The following is a 15,762-nucleotide window of genomic DNA, read 5'->3' as shown; positions in this document are numbered from 1 at the left end:
TGTGGTAACAGGGCGGTACATGGGACGAGCACTGGGGCCACAAAGCTCCTCGGCTGGTACGCATTGTATATATACCCACACAGCCAATTAATAATGAGTTGTACATGTGTTTGCCTGAAGGCACGAGTGATCTGCCATAGCAGTGTGCATGCTGGTAACGCATATATGATGTACAGGAATCTCAAAGATGGTGTCAGGATCTTGCGAGAATCAGAATATCCTGCGTGCCCAGTAACATGGCAAGCGAAGATCTCCTGAGACCTCAGTGCACTATACTGAATGACAAAAGATCCTTGGTATTGCGAGACAAGATACCAGTGTCTCAAGACCACAGGAACATACTCCAAAGTATGGGCAGGTATTAACCCCTTCAAGCGATAGCCAGTTTGGACCAAATGGTGGAGAAACATTTTTCAAATCTGACATGTGTCACTTTATGTGGTAATAATTTTGGAACGCTTTTACCAGGGCCGTTGCTAGGTTAAAACATTCGGGGCCTGGGCCCCTGATGTTTTGTCCCAGGCCCCGAATATCCTGCCTGCCAGCTAGATAGAATTGTATTGCCATCCACAGGATGGCAATACAGTTGAATTGAATGAACTGGAAATGCTGAAGGACGTGTGATGACATCAAAGTCCATGTGATCAGTTCTCAATGCAGTAGCTGAAAAAGACATGTGATGATGTCACCATCATGTGACCAGTGCAGGAGAGGACGCCTCAGCAGTGAAGAAAAGTCCTGGGAAGAAGCTGTGGTGAGGTCGGCTACATGAGGAGAGGTACAGTTGCAAGAAAAAGTATGTGAACCCTTTGGAATGATATGGATCTCTGCACAAATTGGTCATAAAATGGGATCTGATCTTCATCTAAGTCACAACAATAGACAATCACAGTCTGCTTAAACTAATAACACACAAAGAATTAAATGTTACCATGTTTTTACTGGACACACCATGTAAACATTCACAGTGCAGGTGGAAAAAGTATGTGAACCCCTAGACTAATTACATCTCCAAGAGCTAATTGGAGTGAGGTGTCAGCCAACTGGGGTCCAATCAATGAGATGAGATTGGAGGTGTTGGTTACAGCTGCCCTGCCCTATAAAAAACATACACCAGTTCTGGGTTTGCTTTTCACAAGAAGCATTGCCTGATATGAATGATGCCTAGCACAAAAGAGCTCTCAGAAGACCTACTATTAAAGGGATTTAATCAGCAATGATTTTTTTGGACAGCAGTGGCTTCCTCTGTGGTATCCTCCCATGAAATCCATTCTTTTTTAGTGTTTTACGAATCGTAGATTCGCTAACAGGGATGTTAGCATAGAAAAAGGGGGTCAGTCAGCACATCCCAAAGCGCAGGGGCTGAGAACAAGACTGTTAAACAAAACATGCAATGCAACAGCTCACTGCAAACCAAATAAAGTACAAAATTGCATCATAATTGCAAATGCAAATGCTATACTAATAAGTTAGAGATGCTTAGCAAATCGTTTTGTACAAAATTATTTGAGCCCGTCTGCCGCACGTCAAGGCGATCTCTAGTTAGACGGGTTCCTAACACTAAATTTTACCTGTTATGTGCCATGACGGCTATCATATAATTCAGAAAGTGCAGGTTCCACATGCATGCTGGATCCGCCTGAATTTCTGTCATTTTTGATGTTAGCATATGCCAAGGACTTTTGTAAGTCTTTAGCTGACAATCTAGGATTCTTCTTCACCTCATTGAGAAGTCTGCGCTGTGGTCTTGCAGTCATCTTTACAGGACGGACACTCCTAGGGAGAGTAGCAGCAGTGCTTAACTTTCTCCATTTATAGACAATTTGTCTTACCGTGGACTGATGAACAGCAAGGCTTTTGGAGATACTTTTATAACCCTTTCCAGCTTTATGCAAGTCAACAATTCTTAAAGGGATTCTGTCACCAGGATTAACGATACAGTATGTAGATATTTATATGTGCCCATTATTTTTCATGCAGTGTTTACAATGATCCCTCTGTTAATGCTCTGTATGCCTTATAGTCTTATAAAAAGCGATCTTATTCATATGTAAATCACCTCTGTCAGGAGCCCAAGGGGTTGTCCCATGATCTCCTGGAGCACAGCACCGTCCATCGATCCCGAGCCCAGCACCGCCTACTACTTAATTTATTCACTGCACTATCCTGACGTCATGTAATCTCTGCTCCGTAGTCTCGCACAGGCGCAGTGGACACTGTAGTCTGCGTCCATGCGGACTACTGGCACCGGCTTCAACTTGTCCACTGCGCATGCGCCGGCTCCCATCATGGTTTGGGCTGCTTTGCTGCATCAAGGCCTGGACGGATTGCTATCATAGAAGGAAAAATGAATTCCCAAGTTTATCAAGACATTTTGCAGGAGAACTTAGGGCCATCTGTCCACCAGCTGAAGCTCAACAGAAAATGGGTGTTGCAACAGGACAACTGTAGTATACGGGAGTTGTAATACCCGTTACTACCAAAGGTCACTTGGTGTGCTGTCGTCCCTCCTTAATATTGGGAAGTTGTTGTATGCCAGTTTTATAAAATGTAATGTAATGTGTGTATTTCCCTGTCTCTGAAACTTGCACTTACAGGCCTGCTAGGGGTGTCATTCCTACTTCTAGTCCATAGAGGGAGCTAGGGAGCCCTAGTTTATATAAAGCCCAGTCAGGGAAGTGCAGGGGAGACGGAGTCTAGTGTCAGTAAGCTACAGTTGGAGATTAGACAATGTCTGAGACAAGTCCAGGCCTGAAGCCTGCTGTTCAGGAGAAGATTCCCTCCTGAATACCCATATGCAGAAGCAGGAACATCTTAGCCTAAGGGCCTGAGGAACCATTCAGAAGCTAGGAGAGACTGAGGCAAAGATCAGAGGAGCCAGAGGTACTCAGAGAAACAGAGGAGGTACTTATTTAAGCCATAATCAAGGATATAAAGCCAGACTTAGGTTAATGGGCCTTGGTGAAGAATTGCTACATTCCAGGATCAGACAGAGTTAGAGTGCAAGCTCCTTTGCTGCAAATCCTGTGTTCAACACTCTGTAATTACCCTGCTGTACTGAATTGCCTGCATCGACCGAATTGCAAAATCGACTGTATGCTGAGGAACTGCGTTTCCAATATTGTCTCTGCCTGCAAACTACTAAAGTTCAAGTTCTGTTTTAATCCTACGTTTCCTCAATTTATTCCTGCATCCGCAAACGGCGTGCCACCGTTTACTTGGCACTGGCGTCACGAACTATTTCTACCTATACCTGCCCTTGCAGAGAGTCAGCTGTACCAGGTTAGTGTATATTGCACTACATCACCCAGAAACACCTATTGCACACAACTTGAGTACGCTGCACTTCTCTTTTGGCGTCACGAACAGGATACGCACGCTTTCTAGTGCAAGAAGCGTGAACTTTGTGCCTTATACCGTTGCCCTGTGACCAAAGTGACATTTTCCTGTTTTATTCAAGTGGACTTTGTGGATTAAAAATCATACCCAAAGTGTACCAAAAACCTCTAAAAAGCGCTGTGCAGTGTTGCGCTACCCAGAGGAAGAAAATCGCCGCATTGGAGTGTGGTTTTGTGGACTTTAAACATTCCTGCTTGCCGTCAGTGAATAGACAGCGTTTGTACCTAAAGATGGCCGCTGGGCTTGCTGAATTTACTGCTGCGTCACCTTCATCCCGAAAAGGCGGGAAAAATTGGCGCCTTTCTGAGGAAAAAGCGGGAAGAAGGTCAAGGGCAGGCGCCACGGCTTATCTGGACATTTACATGTCTGCCAGCATGGACACCGCCTTCCATATACTGGAATACCTGGGGGGCGGCTCCCCAGTGCAGTGGGAGGAGCTGGCTACTCTAATTGACGCGACCCTATCGCTCTCCTCAGAAGGATCGAGCATGTTGGATTGTGAGCAGAGTGTTGCTGCAGCGTCCGTACCAAGGATTGAAAAGATGACTGACACCGGTGTAGAGACAGAGGAGGCTCCACCGGCCTACGCTCCGGGACCGGAGCAACCCGCCTGCCGCACCAGGGAGAAAGAACCCGAGCCCTACTATGGCTCATGGAGGGACTTTTTTCAGCCATCGTTCAAATGGTCTTCCCTGATGGCGGAGATTCGAGAGGCCGCTATCAAGCGAAATACCAAGACTAAGATCGTGTATGAGGAATTGACCAAGACCATTCACGAGAAGCATACACACACCCAACCCCGCCTGGAAAGGAGAAAGGGAGTGGTGCTGTCGTTTGACAAACCCCGTGGCTACGGGTTTATTCAGGACTATCTTACTGGCAGAGACCTCTATGTCAATCGAAGGTCTGTCAAAAGAGACTACCTCCCTTCGTACCAGCACAGCCTCCGCGAGGGAGAGGAAGTGGAGTACACCCCTGCCGAGGGCCTGCGAGGCCCCTATGCGACTGCTGTGACCCGTCCGAAGCGAGGACCTGAGGATTGGGAGGCAGAAGAAGGAGAAGACTACTCTGGCTGCGAGCGAGAACCGGAACGCTCTCCAGAGCCGGCCCATCATGCCTTTCAGGAGCGGAGCTCCTTCATCGGGCCGAACGTCTTCTGGCAGCCAACCGTGTTGGAGAAATGGGTGAGCCCCTATCCTTCCCCCGAGCTGCCTCGTCGGGAGAAGACAATATCTGAGCTGGAACAGTTAAAAGGACTTAGTGCTACCTTTGAGAACATCCGGATGGGACGGAGACCAGATGCAAGTCCAGAACCTGAAGAGGCCGAGTCTGCGTCATCGGTGACTGTACCTGCGCCGGCGGCGCCAGCGGAGAACAGCGACTCCGACACAGAGAGTATCGGTGAGCAGATCGTCCGGCTGGAGGAGAAGTTGCGGGAGTTGCGTAAGACCTACACCGCCAGGATCCAGACACCGCCGAGGAAGGATGAGGTAAGGGTGCCTTTCACCACCCGCCGACCGCCTTCTGTTGTCACCGCTCCGTCAGTGCCCCAGACCGGACCCGCGATTGCCGTGAATTGCTGCACCCAGAGCACCAGACCGCTTGCTGCGACGGCGCCAAGCATGTCACACCCTGCAGTGATTATGCCAGGGCCGGCACGGTCCATCAGAGGGTTCACCCCTAGGCCTATGGGGCCAATACCTATTAGGGGCCCCTTTACCCTGCAGCTGCCCCCTGATACTGTTATGTGGGCACATCCTCCTGTAGAGGACTACTACAGACGATACCTGCCAGCAGAGCCAAGCAGCTACAATATGCCACTGTGATCAGCCTGCTAGGCCTTTGATTTATTTCTTCAGAAGGTGATGTTAACCCTTCCAGGACAGGAGTCCTATGTTGCTGGTCCTTTGTTGCAGCTGCCAGTTTGTCCACGGCTCAGTGGTAGGTGTTGACCACTGAAATCACAAAGTCAGCAAGGCCACGTTTGTTTCCAGGACCTCCTGCCTGCTTTTGCTACCCACGCCAAGTTGTGCCTGTTCCTTTGTTGCACCTTTTACCCTTCACCCCCTTTTCAGGTTGATCAGGGGTGTTACAGCACTTGTCTTTGCTGTCCATTTTATTGTGCAACCAGTTACCAAGGAACCGTGCCCGGAGACAGACTCAAAAGTACCTGAGCCTCTGAGATTCTTATTCTTTTAAAAGTATTGTGCCCAGAGATGGACTCCACCGCATGAGAGCCTCTGTGATTTAATGAGAAATAACCTGGGTACGGACTCATGTTTGTTATTTGAGCCTCCAAGAACTTTTATACCGTTTTCTACTGTTTTATCATGGACTTATTCATTGTCATGGACTATCCTGGTTATAATGTTACGCTGTGCCAGGTCAGCGCCCCCGTTCCATTCATTATCCTGAGAGAAGAGAACGACGCCCCTTGTCACTACCCTTCACTTTTGCCAATTGGACCTGATGTAAATGTAAATGCAGATGAATTACATGTATGTATGCCTGCATGTCTCTATTTTCTATTTCAGGTAGAGATTCCAGTTGGGCGACCCATGATGGAGTACGAGGTCGTACTCAGCTTAAAGCAGTGGGGTATGTAGTATACGGGAGTTGTAATACCCGTTACTACCAAAGGTCACTTGGTGTGCTGTCGTCCCTCCTTAATATTGGGAAGTTGTTGTATGCCAGTTTTATAAAATGTAATGTAATGTGTGTATTTCCCTGTCACTGAAACTTGCACTTACAGGCCTGCTAGGGGTGTCATTCCTACTTCTAGTCCATAGAGGGAGCTAGGGAGCCCTAGTTTATATAAAGCCCAGTCAGGGAAGTGCAGGGGAGACGGAGTCTAGTGTCAGTAAGCTACAGTTGGAGATTAGACAATGTCTGAGACAAGTCCAGGCCTGAAGCCTGCTGTTCAGGAGAAGATTCCCTCCTGAATACCCATATGCAGAAGCAGGAACATCTTAGCCTAAGGGCCTGAGGAACCATTCAGAAGCTAGGAGAGACTGAGGCAAAGATCAGAGGAGCCAGAGGTACTCAGAGAAACAGAGGAGGTACTTATTTAAGCCATAATCAAGGATATAAAGCCAGACTAAGGTTAATGGGCCTTGGTGAAGAATTGCTACATTCCAGGATCAGACAGAGTTAGAGTGCAAGCTCCTTTGCTGCAAATCCTGTGTTCAACACTCTGTAATTACCCTGCTGTACTGAATTGCCTGCATCGACCGAATTGCAAAATCGACTGTATGCTGAGGAACTGCGTTTCCAATATTGTCTCTGCCTGCAAACTACTAAAGTTCAAGTTCTGTTTTAATCCTACGTTTCCTCAATTTATTCCTGCATCCGCAAACGGCGTGCCACCGTTTACTTGGCACTGGCGTCACGAACTATTTCTACCTATACCTGCCCTTGCAGAGAGTCAGCTGTACCAGGTTAGTGTATATTGCACTACATCACCCAGAAACACCTATTGCACACAACTTGAGTACGCTGCACAACGACCCAAAGCATAGAAGTAAATCAACAATAGAATGGCTTAAACAGAAGAAAATACGCCTTCTGGAGTTGCCCAGTCGAGTCCTGACCTCAACCCGATTGAGATGCTGTGGCATGACCTCAAGAAAGCGATTCACACCAGACATCCCAAGAATATTGCTGAACTGAAACAGTTCTGTAAAGAGGAATGGTCAAGAATTTCTTCTGACCGTTGTGCACGTCTGATCTGCAACTACAGGAAACGTTTGGTTGAAGTTATTGCTGCCAAAGGAGGCTCAACCAGTTATTAAATCCAAGGGTTCACATACTTTTTCCACCTGCACTGTGAATGTTTACATGGTGTTTTTAAAAAAAACATGGTAACATTTAATTCTTTGTGTGTTATTAGTTTAAGCAGACTATGATTGTCTATTGTTGTGACTTAGATGAAGATCAGATCACATTTTATGACCAATTTGTGCAGAAATCTATATTATTCCAAAGGGTTCACATACTTTTTCTTGCAACTGTAAGTGAAGGGGTAGATTACTCAGTGTGAGAGGCAGAGCAATGTTGGAAGTTGTAGTTATTTAACTGGGACTGTATGTTAGGGCTGAAGGGAGGGAAGTTATTTACATGGGACTGAAAGTTGAGGGGGTGATGTTATTTAAATGGGATTGTGTGTTAGAGGTGGCTGGGGCAGGGTGATGTTATTTACTTGGGACTATATGATAAATGCGACTGTGGGAGGGAGTCATATTTACATGGGACTGAATGTTGAGGGGTAATGCTATTTACATGGGACTGCATGTTAGAGGTGGCTGGGGAGGGGGTGATTTTATTTACCGTATTTTCCGGCGTATAAGACGACCGGGCGTATAAGACGACCCCCAACTTTTCCATTTAAAATAAAGATTTTAGGCTATACTCGCCGTATAAGACTACCCCTGAATGCCCAGCCCTGCCTGTCTTCAAGACGATCTTCGCCAGTCCAGGGAACTGACTGGGATCTGTGGATGGCACTGTTATTGGGAGGGGAATCTGTGGATGACATTGTTATGGGGAGGGGGATCAGTGCCGCACATTGCCGGCACTAATAGAATATGCCTGTTCTTGTCTGCAATTGCGGACAAGAATAGGACATGTTCTATTTTTTGCGGAACGGAAGTGCGGACACGGAAGTGCGGACCCGGAAGTGCGGATCAGCATTTCCGTGTCCGGGCAGCACATCATGCTGCCCCATAGGAAAGAATGGGTCCGCAATTCCGTTCCGCAAAATGCAGAACGAAATTGCGGACGTGTGAATGGAGCCTAAAAGGACACTATAGTCCCAGAACCACTACAGTTTAATGTAGTGGTACTGGTGTCTATAGCCTGTTCCTGCAGAGAAAAGACACTGTGCAGTACTGGTGGTAAAGGAGCAGTATAGTGCCAGGAAAACAAACTCATTTTCCTGGCACTATATAGTTGTTAGGAGTGGGGCACCCTCATGTCCCCATCCCACTGGGCTGAAGGGGTTAAAACCCCTCACTGGGAACTCTTCTCCCCGATCCCCCTCTCTGCTGCGAATGCGCATGCGCACGCATTCAAAACTATGTTCCGTGTCTTCCCACTGTAATTTTCACAGTGAGAATCGCGAAAGCACCTCTAGCGACTGTCAGGGAGACAGCTACAAGAAGCTGGATTAACCATAAGGGAAACATAGCAGTTCTTTTAATTTAAATGCTGAGAAAGGGGTGGAACATGATATGGGCAGATCATCTGATAAGGGGGGGGGGGCAGCGGCAATTTTTATCTTGCCTAGGGCGGCAAAAATCCTTGCATCGGCCCTACATGTCATTCCACAGGGCTGGATCATTATAATGCGTCCAACTGTCAAAAACATGACAGGCGCTATGGGCAGATAATAGACATTAAAAGGCTGTTCCTCTCGCTGACCACAAGATGTGGTAAAAATGTAGAGATAAAGAAATAAAGTAGTGTCTCAAATAAAACAACCAAAATCTAATTGTTCATTGAGGCCCCACGGGCTAGAGGTGTCCAATTTAAAAATCCACCAACTCTCCCTCTGTAGTATAGTATCCCAATCACCACCGCGAGGTGATTTATGGACGCGTTCTATTTCCTTGAATTTGATGGCGGTTGTTCGCCCCTCGTGGACAGCATGAAAATGTCTAGCGATTGGGGACTCCTCCTTATTGCGGACATCATTGACATGTTCCCCAATATGGCGACGTAGTTTCCTACGTGTTTTTCCCACTTATTGTATGCCACATTCGCACCTCATTAAATATACGACTCCCATTGTACGACAATATATGAAGTCACGTATATAATGAATATCTTTCATGTTGTTACTGGTAAAGGATTTCCCAGGTTGTATAAACTTGCAGAAACTGCAATTATCGCATCTAAAGCAGCCTTTAACTGGATTCTCAAGCCACATGTGTGGTCTATCTGGTGACGTAAAGTGGCTGTGTACCAAGTAGTCCCTTAAACTTTTGCCACTTCTAAACGTAATGGTTGGTTGAGGGCCCAGTACTTCAGATAGGTCGGGGTCCATAAGTAAGGTATCCCAATGGTGACCGATTATCTTCCTTACATCGGCTGCTGATGTGTCGAATGTCCCTATTAGTCTAATCACGATGGAAATCTCTTTATACGAACATGCCGTGGGGTGTAGTAATGTTGTACGAGTTTGTTGCAATGCCCGCTGGTAAGATGTACATAGAGTTTTGTCTGGGTAACCACGTGCCCAAAATCTCGCTCTAAGATCTCTAGCCTGATGTATAAACTCGGTTTGATCAGAGCAATTACGTCTCAGTCTTAAATACTGTCCAGTGGGAATTCCACGTTTTAGTGAGGTTGGATGGTTGCTTTTCCATCTTAGACACATACAGTACAGACCAAAAGTTTGGACACACCTTCTCATTCAAAGAGTTTTCTTTATTTTCATGACTATGAAGGCATCAAAACTATGAATTAACACATGTGGAATTATATACATAACAAACAAGTGTGAAACAACTGAAAATATGTCATATTCTAGGTTCTTCAAAGTAGCCACCGTTTGCTTTGATTACTGCTTTGCACACTCTTGGCATTCTCTTGATGAGCTTCAAGAGGTAGTCCCCTGAAATGGTCTTCCAACAGTCTTGAGGGAGTTCCCAGAGATGCTTAGCACTTGTTGGCCCTTTTGCCTTCACTCTGCGGTCCAGCTCACCCCAAACCATCTTGATTGGGTTCAGGTCCGGTGACTGTGGAGGCCAGGTCATCTGGCGCAGCACCCCATCACTCTCCTTCATGGTCAAATAGCCCTTACTTTCAAAGTTTTCCCAATTTTTCGGCTGACTGACTGACCTTCATTTCTTAAAGTAATGATGGCCACTCGTTTTTCTTTACTTAGCTGCTTTTTTCTTGCTATAATACATATTCTAACAGTCTATTCAGTAGGACTATCAGCTGTGTATCCACCTGACTTCTCCTCAACACAACTGATGGTCCCAACCCCATTTATAAGGCAAGAAATCCCACTTATTAAACCTGACAGGGCACACCTGTGAAGTGAAAACCATTTCAGGGGACTACCTCTTGAAGCTCATCAAGAGAATGCCAAGAGTGTGCAAAGCAGTAATCAAAGCAAAAGGTGGCTACTTTGAAGAACTTAGAATATGACATATTTTCAGTTGTTTCACACTTGTTTTTTATGTTTATAATTCCACATGTGTTAATTCATAGTTTTGATGCCTTCAGTGTGAATCTACAATTTTCATAGTCATGAAAATAAAGAAAACTCTTTGAATGAGAAGGTGTGTCCAAACTTTTGGTCTGTACTGTATATATATATATATATATATATATACACACACACAAATAAAATTGAGGAATACAAATACAATAGATTAATAACATTCATGTGAGGGACAAAATCAGAGCTGACATAGGGATATGGCATAAAGTAAGCATAGCATACAGGTAAGGACTCCATAAATACACTGGTCACTATAGGTCAAACAGGCAACCCAGCGGTTGCTGACAAGTAGTGCAAAGTGCATATGAGAAGGTCCAAGCTATAGTACTCAAAAAGCAAAACAAAAAGCCAAAACAAGAAATATTAAAAAAATTATAAATCCACTTTGTGCACACACGATTAAAGCGGTTGTCAGAGTTATGAAAAAAAAATATATATATAGCCATGTAAATCTGATGGTCAGCAATATATAATTAAGCTAAGCAAGTTTTTGGCAAAAAAGTACTGTATCTATTTTCTCATTTCCCTGGTTCTCTTCTGGCCCATTGTTTACCTGCAATAATAACAATCTCTGCCCCTCCTCCTGCTCTGCAAAGGGAGTGAATACAAGTACTGCCCTGAGTGACATGAGTGAGCAGTATGTTGTATGTGTAGGACTACAAGTCCCAGCTATATAATCAAACTGCTGATACACACAGGATCTTCCCCCTACCTGTTCTTGTGCAATGCACTGCAGACCTCCTCTAGTCTGTCAGCTCCTGTGCCCAGCATTTGTCTCCTCACTGCCTGCAGCTACTCAGTAAAGCCTTCAGCCCTGAGTCTGTGCTGCTAAAGGGGTTAAGAATCCAGGGAGAGAGCAGACATCAGCAGAGGGCAGTGCAGGGGGGAGTGGCCAGTACAGACACATATCTGCACTCTCAGGCTTGTGCACCAAACATCATCAGAGCAGGGAGAGAAGCTGACATCACAGGTCATGTGACCCTCAGTGAAATCTGGGAAAGCAGCAACTGGAGATAAAGAAAGTGAATTGTAAAGTCCTTACATTTGCCTAGTTAGAAACATACAAGAACAAAAAAATAACTCAGACAACCCCTCTAACCTCCTCCGGACCGCCTAACGCACGGATGCGTCCTGGATGCGGTCGATTCATTCCTCCTGGACGCATCCGTGCGTCATCTCGTGAGACGCGAGATTTCGGTCAGAGCCGACCCGCGCATGCGCATCGCGGGCTGGCAAAAGTTAGAGGAGTATTTAGTCAGCAACCTGCCAGCCAATGATCGTCACTGACAGGTTGCTGATTTTTTAAAAATCGAATCACAAGCCATCTAACACCTTATATTTATAAATATAAGGTGTTAGGGCTATTTCACACTTGCGTTGTCCGGATCCGTCGTGCACTCCATTTACCGGAGGTGCCCGCCGGATCCGTAACAACGCAAGTGAACTGAAAGCATTTGAAGACGGATCCGTCTTCAAAATGAGTTCAGTGTTACTATGTCACCCAGGACGCTATTAAAGTCCTGTTTGCCATAGTAGTAGTGGGGAGCGGGGGAGCAGTATACTTACAGTCCGTGCGGCTCCCGGGGCGCTCCAGAATGACGTCAGAGCGCCCCATGCGCATGGATGACGTGATCCATGCGATCACGTCATCCATGCGCGTGGGGTTCCCTGACGTCACTCTGAAGCGCCCCGGGAGCCGCAGGGACGGTAAGTATACTGCTCCCCCGCTCCCCACTACACTTTACCATGGCAACCAGGACTTTAGCATCCTGGAAGCCATGGTAACCATTCAGAAAAAGCTAAACGTCGGATCCGGTAATGCGCCGAAACGACGTTTAGCTTAAGGCTGGATCCGGATTAATGCCTTTCAATGGGCATTAATTCCGGATCCGGCCTTGCGGCAAGTGTAAAAAACGTTCCGTTCCGGAACTGAAGGCATCCTGATGCATCCTGAACGGATTTCTCTCCATTCAGAATGCATGAAGATAATCCTGATCAGGATTCTTCCGGCATAGAGCCCCGACGACGGAACTCTATGCCGGAACACAACAACGCAAGTGTGAAAGAGCCCTTAAATGGCTTCTCTGCTCCTCTGCTGGTCCTTTTGGTCGGTTGGTTCCAGCAGAGGAGCAGACATCACAGTGAGTAACCACCAACACCACACTTAGCCCCCAGATAACCCCCCATCACCCCTTGATCACCCCTTGATCACCCCTGTCAATCACCTAGTGAAAGGGAAAAAAGTGATCAACTTTGTGTAAACAGTCACTTTTTTTCCCCACTGGTATTGACTGATAGGTTTTAGGATAGTTTAGGCCCCTTGGTTAGGTAGTTAGCGTCGGTTAGCGCCCACCGCACCGCAGTCACTGATTCGCTGATTAGCGTATCGCTAATCAGCTTTTGTACTTTTATAGTATCTGTAAGTGATCAAAACTGATCACAGTCAGATCTATAATAGTATTAGTGTCACCTTAGCTCGCCCTCCACCCAAAACGCAGTGTTTGCCCGATCAGGCCTGATCGGTCGCCCACCAGTGCGTTCACCCACGCCCGCCCCGCAACAGTGACAAAAATATATATTTTTTTGATCACTGCACAATCACTTTAGAAGCGCTGCGGCGATAAAAAAAAATCAGTTTTGATATTTTTTATCAATCGCAGCGGCCTCCGGTACTTCGCTAGCCTCCCATTTGTAAGACAGGCTTGCTTTTTTTCTTGGGTAGTCTCAGGGAATACCCCTAAATTTAGTAGTCCAAATGTCAAACAGGGGGTATTCTTCTGAAGAGGCCTACAGGATTCTGACCCAGTCGGATGAGGAATGGGAACCCTCATCTGACGAATCTAGCGGGTCAGAATATGAACCTGTAGAAAGCAGTGGCAGTCTGACCCAAAGTTCGGACGAGGAGGTTGAGGTCCCTGATAGCACCAGGCGTACCCGGCCCCGTGTCGCTAGACCACAGGTTGCGCAGGATACGTTTCAAGGGCAGCAGAGTGGGCCTGGCAGTGTCGGATTACGTGGTGAGTAGGGATAAGCGAACCCGAACTGTTAAGTTCGGGGTCGTACCGAATTTTGGGTGTCCGTGACACGGACCCGAACCCGAACATTTTCGTAAAAGTCCGGGTTCGGGTTCGGTGTTCGGCGCTTTCTTGGCGCTTTTTAAAAGGCTGCAAAGCAGCCAATCAACAAGCGTCAAACTACTTGCCCCAAGAGGCCATCACAGCCTTGCCTACTATTGGCATGGCTGTGATTGGCCAGTGCAGCATGTGACCCAGCCTCTATATAAGCTTGGGTCACATAGCGCTGCACGTCACTCTGCTGATTCAAGCATAGGGAGAGGTTGCAGCTGCGACGTTAGGGCGAGATTAGGCAGATTAACTCCTCCAAAAGACTTCATTCTGTGATCGATCTGCAGCTGTGGATCATTGAAGTGCTAATATCGACTTGCTCACTTTTTTGAGGCCGCCCAGAGCGTTTTTAGATCACTTTTTTCTGGGGTGATCGGCGGCCATTTTGTGGCTTGTGGTGCGCCAGCACAAGCTATCACCAAGTGTATTTAACCATCAATAGTGTGGTTATTTTGTGCTATATCCTACATCAGGTGCAGGCTGAGCCTGTGTCACCGAAGTGCATTTAACCATCAACAGTCTGGTTATTTTTTGGCCATATACTACATCAGCTGCAGGCTGAGCCTGTGTCACCGAAGTGCATTTAACCATCAACAGTCTGGTTATTTTTTGGCCATATACTACATCTGGTGCAGGCTGAGCCTGTGTCACCCAAGTGCATTTAACCATCAATAGTGTGGTTATTTTTTGGCCATATACTACATCAGGGGCAAGTTGAGCCTGTCACCCAGCGCCTAAAAAATAGACCTGACATTTCTATTCAACCAAGTCTAATTCTGTGATTAAACCTATACCTTTCACACAGCGCAAAAAAAAACAGGCCTCACATTTCTATTCAACCAAATCTGTACTGTTTTAGCCGGTCAAGTTATTTGTAGTGACCGTAAAAGCACACTTTTTGTTCTGGGTTGAAAAACTATTCCCAAATTTGCCATTCTCAAAATAACTAATTTCTGCTATATGAGGCCTACTTGAAATCTATCCCAAAAAGGATATCTTACATTGAAGGTGCTGATGGTGTCATTCAGAAAAACCTAACACACACGCTACCGTGCAGATACAAGTCTAATTCTGTGATTAAACCTATACCTGTCACACAGCGCAAAAAAAAACAGGCCTCACATTTCTATTCAACCAAATCTGTACTGTTTTAGCTCGTCAAGTTATTTGTAGTGACCGTAAAAGCACATTTTTTGTTCTGGGTTGAAAAACTATTCCCAAATTTGCCATTCTCAAAATAACTAGTTTCTGCTATATGAGGCCTACTTGAAATCAATCCCAAAAAGGATATCTTACATTGAAGGTGCTGATAGTGTCATTCAGAAAAATTTAACACACACGCTACCGTGCAGATACAAGTCTAATTCTGTGATTAAACCTATACCTGTCACACAGCGCAAAAAAAAACAGGCCTCACATTTCTATTCAACCAAATCTGTACTGTTTTAGCTGGTCAAGTTATTTGTAGTGACCGTAAAAGCACACTTTTTGTTCTGGGTTGAAAAACTATTCCCAAATTTGCCATTCTCAAAATTGTGGTGAACGGGAACAATGAGGAAAACATCTAATAAGGGACGCGGACGCGAACGTGGTCGTGGTGGTGTTAGTGCACCCTCTGGTGCTGGGAGAGGACGTGGCCGTTCTGCCACAGCCACACGTCCTAGTGAACCAACTACCTCAGGTCCCAGTAGCCAGCAGAATTTACAGCGATATTTGGTGGGGCCCAATGCCGTTCTAAGGATGGTAAGGCCTGAGCAGGTACAGGCATTAGTCAATTGGGTGGCCGACAGTGGATCCAGCACGTTCACATTATCTCCCACCCAGTCTTCTGCAGAAAGTGCACAGATGGCGCATGAAAACCAAGCCCATCGGTCTGTCACATCACCCCCATGGATATCAGGGAAACTGTCTGAGCCACAAGTTATGCAGCAGTCTCTTATGCTGTTTGAAGACTCTGCTGCTAGGTTTTCCCAAGGGCATCCACCTAGCCCTTCCCCAGGGGTGGAA

The sequence above is a fragment of the Bufo bufo genome, chromosome 4 (genome assembly GCF_905171765.1).
Source record: "Bufo bufo chromosome 4, aBufBuf1.1, whole genome shotgun sequence".
In the NCBI taxonomy this organism is placed as follows: Eukaryota; Metazoa; Chordata; class Amphibia; order Anura; family Bufonidae; genus Bufo; species Bufo bufo.
The sequence above is the reverse complement of the archived record's forward strand: the minus strand, read 5'-3'. Positions refer to the sequence as shown.